Here is a 14,322-nt window from a genome sequence, read left to right as displayed (position 1 = left end):
CCACCATTAGGTTAAAGATCTGAGAAGAAAAAAAATCTTCATAAAAAAAAATTATAATACATTTTCTCACAATAATTAGTGCCAAATGTTCTCAAACCTAGACTTTCAGATCTCTTATTCAGAATTGGGGGGGGGGACCCCAATCCTTCCCAACGTTGTGGAGCTACTACTTACATCAGCGCTTACCTCACTCGGTCCTGGGGATCCCAAGGGGTGGATTTTTTTTTTCTTCCCTGCACTATACAGCTGATTCAAATAATGAAAGGTTTATGATGAGTTAATTATTTGAATCAGCTGTGTAGTGCTAGGGAAACACTGACAGTTGTTACAGTGTAGTCAATAAGAACTTGCAATACTGGCCAGAAAGAAGTGTTTCATCATATACAGTGGGGGCTTGTTTGTAGAATACCAAGCTTAGGGACCAAATACTCAACTTTTGACTACTTTATTTATAAGGATCTTAAGGGGTGTCAATCATTTTGACCCCTACCTTTTTTTGTGTGAAAAAAAGTATTACAAAATCTCTTTCTCTGAGCAATTGTATTACTATAATATAATTTCAAAGAATTTGGAGCATACAATATAACTCATTATTTGAATTATTTTATACAGTCGTTATTGCTAATCTTTATCAAGAGTGTCAATAATTACGGACCCCTATAGTCATTTGAGGTTAAAAGAAGAGAAATGTTTTTTCTGTGTACTGTAAGTAATATTGGCAATGTATCTTCTAGGACAGATTACACACTGCAACATCTATTTCTCTCCCTTTTCACCTGAAATTACTGCTACAGTAACCTATGGAAACTTCAGTTATGCTTTTATATATTTTTATTTAATTTTAATAGCAACTTTTTATTCTTACAAAAGCACAACATAGCCATTTTATGACATAGCCTTATGGTTAACTAGGCCTGTAATCACTTGCTTCACTAATACATGTTGTGGGATCAGTTGTCAGTCATTTAGTAAATGAATCAGAGTGTTAGTGGCAATCATGTGAAAGTCTTGAAGGCCATTAATAAAAGCAAATATCATCTAGCATGAAGTATTAAACAGTCTATCTCCGAACACAATCTTTGCTTTAAAAAAGACTGGTGCTATTAAGTTTAAGTATGGGTTTGTGTGATGGTTAGAGCTTAAGATAAATATTTCCTAGATTTCTTAGCATTTCAGTATATTTCCTGGAATTTACAGTATTTCAAGTGAATTAAATCACATTGAGGTTATATGAAATGTACAAAAAGTTGCAAATGTACTGTCATGCACATGATTTTTTTGTGATTTACTTGTAATAATTCTATTTTGTCTCCAGAATTTCTGGTTTTAAACCCAGTGTGAGAATGACCCTGCAGAATGGACTGGTGTTACCTGCTGCCAGAAACTGTTACCAGGTCGCCGCAGCAGGTAACTCAGCAGACTGCAACAACGGGAATGCCCTGTGATGGGACCTGGCCCCAGATCAAGAACATGACAGGGAGCCTAGTCCAGAGGATCAAACAGGTCTACGACGACATCGGATCTCTGGATGTAGAACAGGTGTCCATTGAAAACACCTTAAAAGCCCTGACCAGTGCCAAATTCGAATATGCAGATAAGTTATTGTCTGACCTTGGCCACACTGATCTTTGTTGATCAAAAGGTGTTTTTAAATAAGCTTTTATATGGAGATGTCTCTCACTTCACATGTTTATACAGTAATTAGGCAACACTTTGCTCCATTTGTTTGAACATAAACCTCCTTTTGTTTCTTCCCTGGTCCACTAATTTATAATGTATTTATATAGTCTACTCTGGACCAGTTGAATATGCCACCTCTATCTTGCCTGCATTTGTTCCCCAGCACAGCGCCATGTTCTGGATTTCTCCCAGTACATGTCTGCTTGTAAGGAGATGCGGTCAGTGAGCACAGAGGCCAACAAGAAGCTGTCTGACTTTGAAGTGGAGACGAGTAATAGGGAAGACGTGTTTCAGAGAGTTATTGCCTAGAAGCTACAACTAACCAACAACATACTGTACTAACTAGTTAAAGGTAGACTCAGCGATATGATGTAGATGCAGAAAGTAAATAGCATATTGAGTCAATTTCCGCAACAACATAGAACGTTAAAGCGCAAGGCTCAACTTCTCTGCTGTTTTGGTTGCCTCGCTACCATGCTGTAAACAACGTGAAGCAAACATGTGCAGATGCGCAGATACTGTGTGAGACTCTTGCATCTCGTTCATCTCAGTATCTCCGGTGCTGTTCGCGGCAACGTTATTACGCTGTCTGTCTTTAAAGGAAAGATTCACCCATTTTGAATGTTATATTGTTTTTCGGCATCTCTGAGCGATGTTCTGTCGATTCCTGGGGTAATTTTATGTTTTCATGTATATCTGAGCTATTGCTGTTCAAGCAGACATCATTTGATGCAAAACTCGCCATATCGATGATGCAGAACTCGTCATACCGGCTGTATTTCTGCCTGCTTGAACGGCAAGAGCTCAGATATACATGAAAACATGAAATGACCCCCAACATCGCTCAGAAATGCCCCAATATTATATAACATTCAAAATGGGTGAATCTTTTCTTTAAGAGCCTATTAACTAACTATTATTATAAGTACAATATACACATACACACATAGCCAAAATCATTTATGATAAAAAAATGGAGCAGGAGTAAAATTATTTATATTTTGAGGTGTTACATAATAAAGTTGTTGGCTTTGGCTAGAGTTCATTCATTCTAAATGCGCACTAATTTGATACCATTGGTTCATAATTTAGCCTACAATTGTAATTTGACCTGATTACGGTCTGGCTTGATCCTGGTTAAAACCACTGTTACTCCACTGACTATCATGTTCACATATCATACATAATAAAACGTTATTTCATTATCAATCAATTGATTTGGATGAATCATCTGGAAGAGGGTGTACTGCCAAAACACTGAGAGGAGACAGTGTTCTCTCCAGACTATTTATTACCCTTTGTACTTAAAGGAAAACTCCACCAATAAACTATCTTTTGGTCTTTGTTTCATTAGTCCATTGCTGATATAGGTCCAAAATGTTTAGCATTTTAGCAATTAAGTTTTCAAGATACAGTGCATTCAGAAAGTATTCAGACCCCTTGACTTTTTCTTCATTTTGTTACGTTATAGCCTTATTAAAAAACATATGAAATATTTTTCCCCTCATCAATCTACACGCAATACCTCATAATGACAAAGCGAAAACAGGTTTTTAGAAATGTTTGAAAATGTATTACAAATAAAAAAACGTATTTACTAAAGTATTCAGACCCTTTGCTATGAGACTCGAAAATTGAGCTCAGGTGCATCCTGTTTCCATTGATCATTCTTGAGATGTATCTACAACTTGATTGGAGTCCACCTGTGGTAAATTCAATTGATTGGACATCATTTGGAATGGCACAAGCCTGTCTATTTAAGGTCCCACAGTTGACAGTGCATGTCAGACAATAACCAAGCCATGAGGTCGAAGGACAGGATTGTGTCGGCACATATATCAGGAATGGTACCAACAAATTTCTGCAGCATTGAAGGTCCCCAAGAACACAGTGGCCTCCATCATTCTTAAATAGACGAAGTTTGGAACCACCAAGACTCTTCCTAGAGCTGGCCACCCGGCTAAACTGAGCAATCGGAGGAGAAGGGCCTTGGTCAAGGAGGTGACCAAGAACCCGATGGTCTCTCTGACACAGCTCCAGAGTTTCTCTGTGAAGATGGGAGAACCTTCCAGAAGGACAATCATCTCTGCAGCACTCGACCAATCAAGCCTTTATGGTAGAGTGGCTGAACGGAAGCCTCTCCTCAGTAAAAGGCATATGGCAGCCCGCTTGGAGTTTGCCAAAAGGCACCTAAAGACTCAAACCATGAGAAACAAGATTGAACGCTTTGGCCCGAATGTCAATCGTCATGTTTGGAGGAAACCTGGCATCATCCCAACGGTGAAGCATGGTGGTTGCAGCATCATGCTATGGGGATGCTTTTCGGCGGCAGGGACTGGGAGACTAGTCAGGATCGAGGGAAAGATGAACAGAGCAAAGTACAGTGAGATCCTTGATGAAAACCTGCTCCAGAGTGCTCAGGACCTCAGTATGGGGTGAAGGTTCATCTTCCAACAGGATAACGACCCTAAGCACACAGCCAAGACAACGCAGGAGTGGCTTCGGGACAAATCTCTGAATGTGCTTGAGTGGCCCAGCCAGAGCCTGGACTTGAACCCGATCGAACATCTCTGGAGAGACCTGAAAATAGCTGTGCAGCGACGCTCCCCATCCAACCTGACAGCTTGAGAGGGTCTGCAGAGAAGAATGGGAGAAACTCCCCAAATACAGGTGTGCCAAGCTTGTAGTGTCATACCTAAGAAGACTCGAGGCTGTAATTTCTGCCAAAGGTGCTTCAACAAAGTACTGAGTAAAGGGTCTGAACACTTATGTAAATGTTATATTTCAGTTTTTAATTGTAATACATTTGTAAACATTTCTAAAAAACAGTTTTTGCTTTGTCATTTTGGGTTATTGTGTGTAGATTGATGAGGGAAAAATGAATTTAAAACATTTTAGAATAAGGCTGTAATGTAACAAAATGTTGAAAAAGTCAATGGGTCTGAATACCTTCTGAATGCACTGTATATAACTTCCAATATACAGAAATACATTCGTCATGATGCCTTTTGCATTTTGACTAATGAAACAAATACCAAAATATAATTTTTCTTTAAGTAGTTTGCATGGCCACAGCTATTTCATTGAGTCCAGATTAAGTCCTAACTGTCACATGGCCCTAGAAGCTGTGTAGGTACTGACAGACGTGACGGTGGAGACTGCTCCAACGCCTGCCTGAGGAGGACACCTGGCGGACTGACAGAACTACACACACACACACACACACATACAGAAATCGCGCCACAGTTCAATGGGACAGATGAGAAATATTGAATATGCTGCCAACTTGGTACAGGTGCATCCTCAGAGAGTGGTCTGATGTTTTCTTGCAGGAGAAGCAGCTGGACACTAAGGCCAAGAGATTCTTAGACCGTCCTATCACATTAGGGAAGAGGAAAGGATTGCATTTGTCAAAGGATATACAGGAGGTAATACAAGCTTTGGAGTTTCATACACATAAGGGACAGGATTTCTCAGTGGCACTTAAGTGGTGAAGACAACACCATTTTGGGGGGAAGATTTGAAATGTGGCTGTTATGTGGTTTGTAGAGCTAAAAGTGTAATGGTCTATACTTTTCAACACTGTAGAGTTCTCATACAAGGTGGCAATTTTTTCTCTCTCAAGGAAATCATACGATTGTCAAAACTCATCAGTGAACTCTCAATCAACTTCAACCAAAATCTGAATGACGTAGAAACAATGGCTCTAACATTCACTGAAAACGAACTAAGCAAGCAGAACCAGAAATGAAAGAACTATTCATGATTGTCCTTCATACACTGAGTGTACAGAACATGACGAACACCTGCTCTTTCCATGGCAAAGACTGTCCAGGTGAATCCAGGTGAAAGCTATGATCCGGTATTGATGTCACCTGTTAAATCCACTTCAATCAGTGTAGATGAAGGGGAGAAGACAGGTTAAAGAATTATTTGTAAGCCTTAAGACAATTGAGACATGGATTGTGTATGTGTGCTATTCAGAGGGTGAATGGTCAAGACAAAATATTTAAGTGCCTTTGAATGGGGTATGGTAGTAGGTTCCAGGTGCACTGGTTTGAGTATGTCAAGAACTGCAACGCTGCTGGGTTTTTCACGCTCAACAGTTTCCTGTGTGTTTCAAGAATGGCCCACCACCCAAGGACATCCAGAGCCGACTTGACACAACTGTGGGAAGCACTGGAGTCAACATGGGCCAGCATCCCTGTGGAACGCTTTTGACACCTTGTAGAGTCTATGCCCCGATGAATTGAGGCTGTTCTGAGAGAAAAAGGGGTGCAAATCAATATTAGGAAGGTGCTCCTAATGATTTGTCCTCTCAGTGTATATCCTTGTAGTCATGTATCCTTGTCATGTATTCTTCATATATCCTTACCATGTTCTCAGAATATTTGGGTTTTGACCCTTGCTTTTTAGCGGATAGCTATCTGAATGGGCTGGAGAAGACAGCGGACTGGAGTTACAAGGTGACTTCATACCCTCACCACTATCCTCTGATGCCCTTCTTTGGACACTGTTAGCTAACCTTCAATGCCATACAACTCTCCTTCCATTGCCTCCAACTGCTCTTAAATGCAAGTAAAACTAAATGCATGCTCTTCAACCGATCGCTCTCCCGCACCTGCCCGCCGTCCAGCATCACTACTCTGGATGGTTCTAACTTAGAATATGTGGACAATTACAAATACCTAGGTGTCTGGTTAGACTGTAAACTCTCCTTCCAGACTCACATTAAGCATCTCCAATCCAAAATTAAATCTAGAATCGGCTTCCTATTTTGTAACAAAGCATCCTTCACTCATGCTGCCAAACATACCCTCGTAAAACTGACCATCCTACCGATCCTCGACTTCGGCGATGTCATTTACAAAATAGCCTCCAACACGCTACTCAACAAATTGGAAGCAGTCTATCACAGTGCCATCCGTTTTGTCACAAATGCCCCATATACTACCCACCATTGCGACCTGTACGCTCCAGTTCTCTGCTGCCAATGACTGGAACGAACTGCAAAAATCACTGAAGCTGGAGACTCATATCTCCCTCACTAGCTTTAAGCACCAGCTGTCAGAGCAGCTCACAATCATTGCACCTGTACATAGCCCATCTGTAATATAACCCATCCAACTACCTCATCCCCATACTGTATTTATTTATTTATCTTGCTCCTTTGCACCCCGGTATCTCTACTTGCACATTCATCTTCTGCACATCAATCACTCCAGTGTTTAATTGTTATATTGTAATTACTTCACCACCATGGCCTATTTATTGCCTTACCTCCCTTATCTTACCTCATTTGCACACACTGTATATAGATTGTTTTCTACTGTATTATTGACTGTATTTTTGTTTATTCCATGTGTAACTCTGTGTTGTTGTATGTGTCGAACTGCTTTGCTTTATTCTTGACCAGGTCACAGTTGTAAATGAGAACTTGTTCTCAACTAGCCTACCTGGTTAAATAAAGGTGAAATAAAAAAAAATAAAAAAATGAAGAGGAAGATGGAGACTGCTTTCCACAGCAAGTGTAAGGAGGTAACATCCTGCTGTTGGTCCACTTGTACTTGTAAAAGTGCTATACAAATCATATTGATAATAGATTAATGTATTGTTTTATTCATTGATTTATTGTTTGTTTGGTTGGTTGGTTGATTGATTTTTTTAAATCTGCAATGTTGGTATGCCACTTGGCATCTACTATAACAAAGTTTGGAATTATAAGGGTGCCAAGGGGTGCAGTTCCTTCAGAAATTCAGAAAAAATTCAATAACATAGTAAGTTTAGCCAACTAGTTCAGGACCATCTATTTCTATTGCCAAGACAAGTTTATGCACTTTGTCTGTTGAATACCCTTGTTGTCACGTCCTGACCAGTAAAGGGGTTATTTGTTATTGTAGTTTGGTCAGGACGTGGCAGGGGGTGTTTGTTTGATGTGTTTCGGGGTTTTTTGGTTAATGTTCTATGTTAGTATATTTCTATGTTTGTTGTAGTTTTTCTATTTCTATGTTTAGTTTATTGGGTTGACCTTCAATTGGAGGCAGCTGTTCCTCGTTGCCTCTAATTGAAGGTCCTATTTAGTAGGGGTGTTTTTCCATGGGTTTTTGTGGGTAGTTGTTCCGTATGTAAGCTGTGTGCCTTACAGGACTGGTTTTTCGTCGTTGTTTTTGTTTAAGTGTTTGTTTTGGTTTTCTTCGTAATAAAAGAAGATGAGCATACACATTCCCGCTGCGCCTTGGTCCCATCTTTTCGACGAACGTGACACTTGTTCTCAAGTCTCAAAAATCTATTGATAGAGTTCAAAGAGTTCTCATAGAAGTCAACATGCAGTATTTATGAAAGTTTAATGTTTTACGTCTTGTTGCAGGTAAACAGTCATTTTGGAGCAGCTGACTGAGCTGAGGTCAAAGGTGGCACAGCTACTGGCAATGAGTACCCACGCCAAGAATGTACTTGAATACCAACACTTGGCATGCTTTCTGTATTCATGGCCTATCAATAAATCAATGTAGAACTGTATTACACAGTATTCACATATAAATGCAATAGATATTTAATAAATAGGTAATGTCTTACCAACAGTCAGATCCGGAATATGTTTATGAGTCAGCAGCCTCTGTGCTTCAATAACTTTTCTAGCACTATAATCATAAATTGTGGAAAGAAACTTGAAAATAAAACAGCTAATTGAAATTGAGGTGAGGTGGCATCCACTCCATTTTGATATAATTTACATGTCCTCTACTTTACAGGTGAGTTCTAGGAGAAACTGTAGCCGGTGTGCTTGAAGGAAAGGAAGTACATCCTGGCCCTGAAGAACAGAGACTGTGCCATGCGGTGAAAAGCCTTTGATGGACAGATCAATGCCTGGGACATGCCCTACTACATGAACCAGGTGGAGCAGGTGAAGTTTGCCGTGGACAAGGACAAGCTGATCGAATATTTCCTTCCCGAGGTGGTGACGGAGGGGCTGCTCAGTATCTAACAGGACCTGCTGGTGCTCACCTTTAAGAGGGTGAACAACGCCCGCGTGTGATACGACAACGTCAGCCTCTACTCTGTACTGGAAACGGCCACCGGGGAGAAGATTGGCCAGTTCTACTTGGACCTGCATCCCAGATAGTCCAGCTGAAAGGCCACGGAAGTATGAACATCAGCAGGACTGTATGGGGCTATCGGGGCTATAGTTGTACATTCCTGGTAGGGATGCAGAGCTAGTTGCTTTCGTTGAAGCTTCCATAGCAGATATCATACTATTGTGGCTAATTATAAGGTCCAGAGCATGATTAACACCGTGCTTGATTTTGAATCGTTGATCGTGTGTCCTTTCTGCAGGCTCAGGCCGGGCTGTCCGTGGGCTGATAGGAAACATAGGCTGCCGGCGGCGGCCGTAGAGACCAACTTAACCAAGCCTACGAAATGCTGGCCTTCTCTGCTGCAGCACCACAAATAGGATATCCAGTAGAATACAGTATGAAGTCAAGCACAGATCCATTTCATTGGTTGCTAACTCAAGTTTCATTGGGTGCACATTCAACACTAACCTCGACGCAATAATCACCAGCCTCTTCCTGAAAAGCTACAGTGTTTTCTAATCTCCATGAATCCCTCCCTAGATGACGTTCTCAGAGTTCAGTGGGACCCTTGCGGAGACAGACTTTGTGGAGGTGTCATTTCAGATTCTGGAGAACCGGGGATGGGAGAAGGAGCCCCATCTCTGACAATCTGCTCAACAAACTCATTGCCTCCTGAGTCGCCAACACAGGTCAGAGGTCACACATACAGTAACCTCTCCACCAATTCACCCATTCATATGTAATAAGGTAACTAAGAAATAAGTAGTGCATCTATCCTATTGGATCGATCCTATTGGATCTATCCTACTGGATCTATCCTACTGGGTCTATCCTACTGGGTCTATTGTACTGTATATATCTACTGGATAGCATGCATGTCTGTTCCCTTCAAATCTAAAATATTTGTTAAAATACCATAAAATAACTTGACATCCAATATACTCCCACTCCTGTGCCTGACTTGTTCAAGTCTGATGAACCAGCGTCAGGTAGTGCTCAGTAAAGTGGCCCATTCTCTGCACACCAAATCCCAAGCGGACACTGCCAAGGTGTTTGCCAAGCACTGCCAAGACATCCTGGGGATCCCCGCTACTCCAGGTCTCACACCAGTGACAATATAATGTAATTTTAATTAGAATATGAATGGACAATTTAAAGCAATGTTCCTCCTGTACGGATGTATTGTTCTCAAAGAATACAAAATGATTACTTTTCCTCCAGGCACTAATATGACAGCCAGTTTCAGTCACTTGGCTGGAGGCTACGATGGCCAGTACTATGGCTACCTGTGGAGTGAGGTCTACTCCATGGGCATCTTCGTCAGTCGTTTTAAAATAGAGAGGAATGATGAACTCTAAGGTATACATCTTGAGTTACCATATTCATTTTTTATTCATCTATAGTTTTAAGAAGAAAGAGATTTTAAGTCTGCAAGTTCCCTTTGATTGGCAAGCATCTTCGAATGCTTCTGCGTGTGTAATATTACAGTGCCTTACAAAAGTATTCACCCCCTTGGCGTTTTTCCTATTTTGTTTCATTACAGCCTGTAATTAATTTTTTTTTTTTAATTTAGATTTCATGTAATGGACATATATAAAATAGTCCAAATTGGTGAAGTGAAATGAAAAAAATAACTTGTTTCAAAACATTCTACACATTTTTTTACTGAAAAGTGGTGCATGTATATGTATTCACCCCCTTTGCTATGAAGCCCCTAAATAAGATTTGGTGCAACCAATTACCTTCAGAAGTCACATAATTAGTTAGATTGCACACAGGTGGACATTATTTAAGTGTCACATGATCTGTCACATGATCTCAGTATATATACACCTGTCCTGAAAGGCCCCAGAGTCTGCAACACCACTAAGCAAGAGGCACCACCAAGCAAGTGACACCATGAAGAGCAAGGAGCCCTCCAAACAGGTCAGGGACAAAGTTGTGGAGAAGTACAGATCAGCGTTGGGTTATAAAAAAATATCAGAAACTTTGAACATCCCACGGATCCCTTTTAAATCCATTATTAAAAAATTGAAAGAATATGGCACCACAACAAACCTGCCAAGAGTGGGCCGCCCACCAAAACTCACGGACCAGGCAAGGGCATTAATCAGATAGGCAACAAAGAGACCAAAGATAACCCTGAGGAGCTACAAAGCTCCACAGCAGAGATTGGAGTATCTGTCCATAGGACCACTTTAAGCCGTACACAGCTGGGCTGTACGGAAGAGTGTCCAGAAAAAAGCCATTGCTTAAAGAAAAAAATAAGCAAACACGTTTGGTGTTAGCCAAAAGGCATGTGGGAGACTCCCCAAACATATGGATAAGGTACTCTGGTCAGATGAGACTAAAATGTAGCTTTATGGCCATCAAGGAAAACACTATGTCTGGTGCAAACCAAACACAAGGTGACTTCATACCCTCATCACTATCCTCTGATGCCCTTCTTTGGACACTGAGAACACCATCCCCACAGTGAAGCATGGTGGTGGCAGCATCATGCTGTGGGGATGTTTTTCATCGGCAGGGACTGGGAAACTGATCAGAATTGAAGGAATGATGGATGGCGCTAAATACAGGGAAATTCTTGAGGGAAACCTGTTTCAGTCTTCCAGAGATTTGAGACTGGGAGGTTCACCTTCCAGCAGGACAATTACCCTAAACATACTGCTAAAGCAACACTTGAGTGGTTTAAGGGGAAACATTTAAATGTCTTGGAATGGCCTAGTCAAAGCCCAGACTTCAATCTAATTGAGAATCTGTGCTATGACTTAAAGATTGCTGTACACCAGCGGAACCCATCCAACTTGAAGGAGCTGGAGCAATTTTGCCTTGAAAAATGGGAAAAAGTCCCAGTGGCTAGATGTGCCAAGCTTATAGAGACATACCCCAAGAGACTTGCAGTTGTAATTGCTGCAAAGGTGGCTCTACAAAGTATTGACTTTGGGGGGTAGAATAGTTATGCATGCTCAAGTTTTCAGTTTTTTTTGTGTTATTTCTTGTTTGTTTCACAATAAAAAATTATTTTGCATCTTCAAAGTGGTAAGCATATTGTGTAAATCAAATGATACAAACTCCCCAAAAATGAATTTTAATTCCAGGTTGTAAGGCAACAAAATAGGAAAAATGCCAAGGGGGTGAATACTTTCGCAAGGCACTGTACACAATTTATCATGATTTACTCTTATGTACCCACACACTCTAGTAGAGAGGAATATCTTGCATTTAAGCATTAAGTTTCTTTTGACTGACATGTTCTGTATGCCCATCTTATCATCAGGTGGTGAAGGAGTACAAGAGGGTGAATCTGGAGGCTGGTGGCTCTGTCGATGGAAGGGACATGCTGAAGACCTTCCTGGGTCGTGAACCTTGCCAGGATGCGTTCTTTCAATGCAAGGGATTGGCCAAAGCTGAGGGAACAATGAATGGTCATCACTGACCCCCCCTATCGCTCTCACTCCAGATGACAATATGTTTTTCTTTTTATACAGTTGATATACCTGATGTTATTGTATTGGAGTTGCCATGTTGTATTGTGTTAATTGTTTGAGCACTATAATAGTAAGGTGGGAGTGTTCACTCACTTAAAACGGCTTGTTTTTGTGTGAGAAATGCTGTGCTACCTTGGTATTTGATGTTATATTTTCAGTCTTACATACTGACAAAGCTTGGAACAGAAAAGGCAACTGCAAAAGTATGGTTATTTTTACTTGGTCAATGTGAAAAGTTATCTCAAAAAGATGACAATACATGTGTTATGTTTTCAGTGAAAAGTACTTTAATCATAATAACCCTTGTTACTACCACTAAGCTGTAAATTGTAAATAGAATTTGTTCTTAACTGACTTGCCTAGTTAAAGGTTAAATAAAAAAGAAGCTGTTTGTGAATTAATGAAATAACAGTCCTTCTGCTTTTTGTCTTTTCAATGGTCAGACTATCAAAACAAGCTCGATTAAATAAAACAGATTAACTACACCTTATGGAACAACGCGGAATGTGAAGAGACATACATTTTGTGTTGTAGATAGATTATTAGGAAGTCCGGGGGGCAGGAGGGGAACAGGGGGAGCAGGTATCTAGATGCCTAGTGGCTATTCAGCAGCCTGATGGTGTGGGGGTAGAAGCTACTGGCACTCTGACAGTTTTTGCCATGATGCTCCTATACTGCCCACATCTGAGTGATGGAAGCGAGGAGAACAGCCCGTGGCTCAGGTGTCTGATGTCCTTGATGATCTTCTTGGCCATCCTGCGGCACCTGGTGTTGTAGGTGTCCTGGAGGGCAGGCAGTGTGCATCCAGTGGTTCATTTGGCTGAACGTACCAACTGTAGAGCCTTGCGGTCAGCGGCGGTGGAGTTGCTGTACCAGGCTGTGATGCACCCAACAGTATGATCTCAATGATGCTCCTGTAGAACACTGTGAGGGCCCTCGAGGACAGGCAGAGTTTCTTCAGTGTCTGTGTGGTTTGACCATTTCCGCTCCTCTGAGACGTGTATGCCAAGGAACTTGAAGTTTTTGACCGTCTCCACGGCAGTCTCGTTGATGAGGATGGGAGCATGCCCAGCCTGGATCCTCCTGATGTCCACAATCAGCTCCTTTGTTTTGCTGACGTTGAGGGAGAGGTTGTTTACCTGGCACCATACCGTCAGAGTGCCTAGGCTCTCTCGTCATTGTTGGTAATCAGGCCTACTACTGTCGTGTTGTCCCTTATGAAAAAAGATTGCAGTCAGAGTGCAGTATAACTGCAGTACACTGCAGTATAACGGCAGTTAGTGTGCAGTAGAGCTGAAAATACTGTGTCCAAAATCAAATAAAAATTCTGCTGTAATTTTGCAGTGTAAGTGCACTTAGGGTGCAGTATTCTGCAATTACTGCGTCCAAAATACCTGTCAACTGCAGCTACTGCACTTTTACCACAGTTTCAAAACTGCAATCTGTTTTGTAAGGGGTCAACGAACTTGATGATATTGGAGTGGGAACTGTGTGATGCCACGCAGTCTTGGTATACAGGGAGTGGTGTGATGATATGTAGTGGTGTAATGACATATTATGTACTGTTTTTTTTTTTTTTTTGTTATGTGCCTTAATGTGTTTGGACCCCAGGAAGATTGGCAGCAGCTAATGGGAATCCTTAATTAATACAAATACTGTTTTGTGTGTATGTATGTATGTGTGTGTGTGTGCGCGCGTGCGTGCGTGCGTGCGTGCGTGTGTGTGTGTGTGTGTGTGTGTGTGTGTGTGTGTGTGTGTGTGTGTGTGTGTGTGTGTGTGTGTGTCCACAAGAGGGAGACAGAACATCATACATCACACTGACCATTGTACATTATGGCCAGTTTCCAGGGTCGGGATGAAGATTAAAACTAAAAAGCACTTCAATGGAGATTCTCAGTTGGACATGCTTTTCAGTCCAGAGGTAGATGTGTTCCTGGTCTGGGAAACCACTCTCTGGCTAAAGGCTGGAACATCGTAGAAAAATCTCAATTTCAAATCGAATTTGCCCACAAGGTGATGTCTAAAACATATTCTTTCAAATGCAGTTCATATTCGTTCAAATGCAGTATATACTA

At 41.2% G+C, this 14,322-nt stretch overlaps 2 pseudogenes; both read left to right on the top strand.

The window, feature by feature from the left end:
* The first annotated feature begins 1,343 nt into the window (after nt 1-1,343).
* LOC145850343 (thimet oligopeptidase-like) lies at nt 1,344-6,200 on the top strand (annotated as a pseudogene).
* Nucleotides 6,201-8,554: 2,354 nt separating this feature from the next.
* On the top strand, nt 8,555-12,195 carry LOC106563149 (neurolysin, mitochondrial-like; annotated as a pseudogene).
* Nucleotides 12,196-14,322: the final 2,127 nt, after the last annotated feature.

The sequence above is a fragment of the Salmo salar genome, chromosome 11 (genome assembly GCF_965601325.2).
Source record: "Salmo salar chromosome 11, fSalSal1, whole genome shotgun sequence".
NCBI lineage: Eukaryota > Metazoa > Chordata > Actinopteri > Salmoniformes > Salmonidae > Salmo > Salmo salar.
Note: the sequence above shows the minus strand (reverse complement) of the source record. Positions and strands in the feature narration are given on the sequence as shown.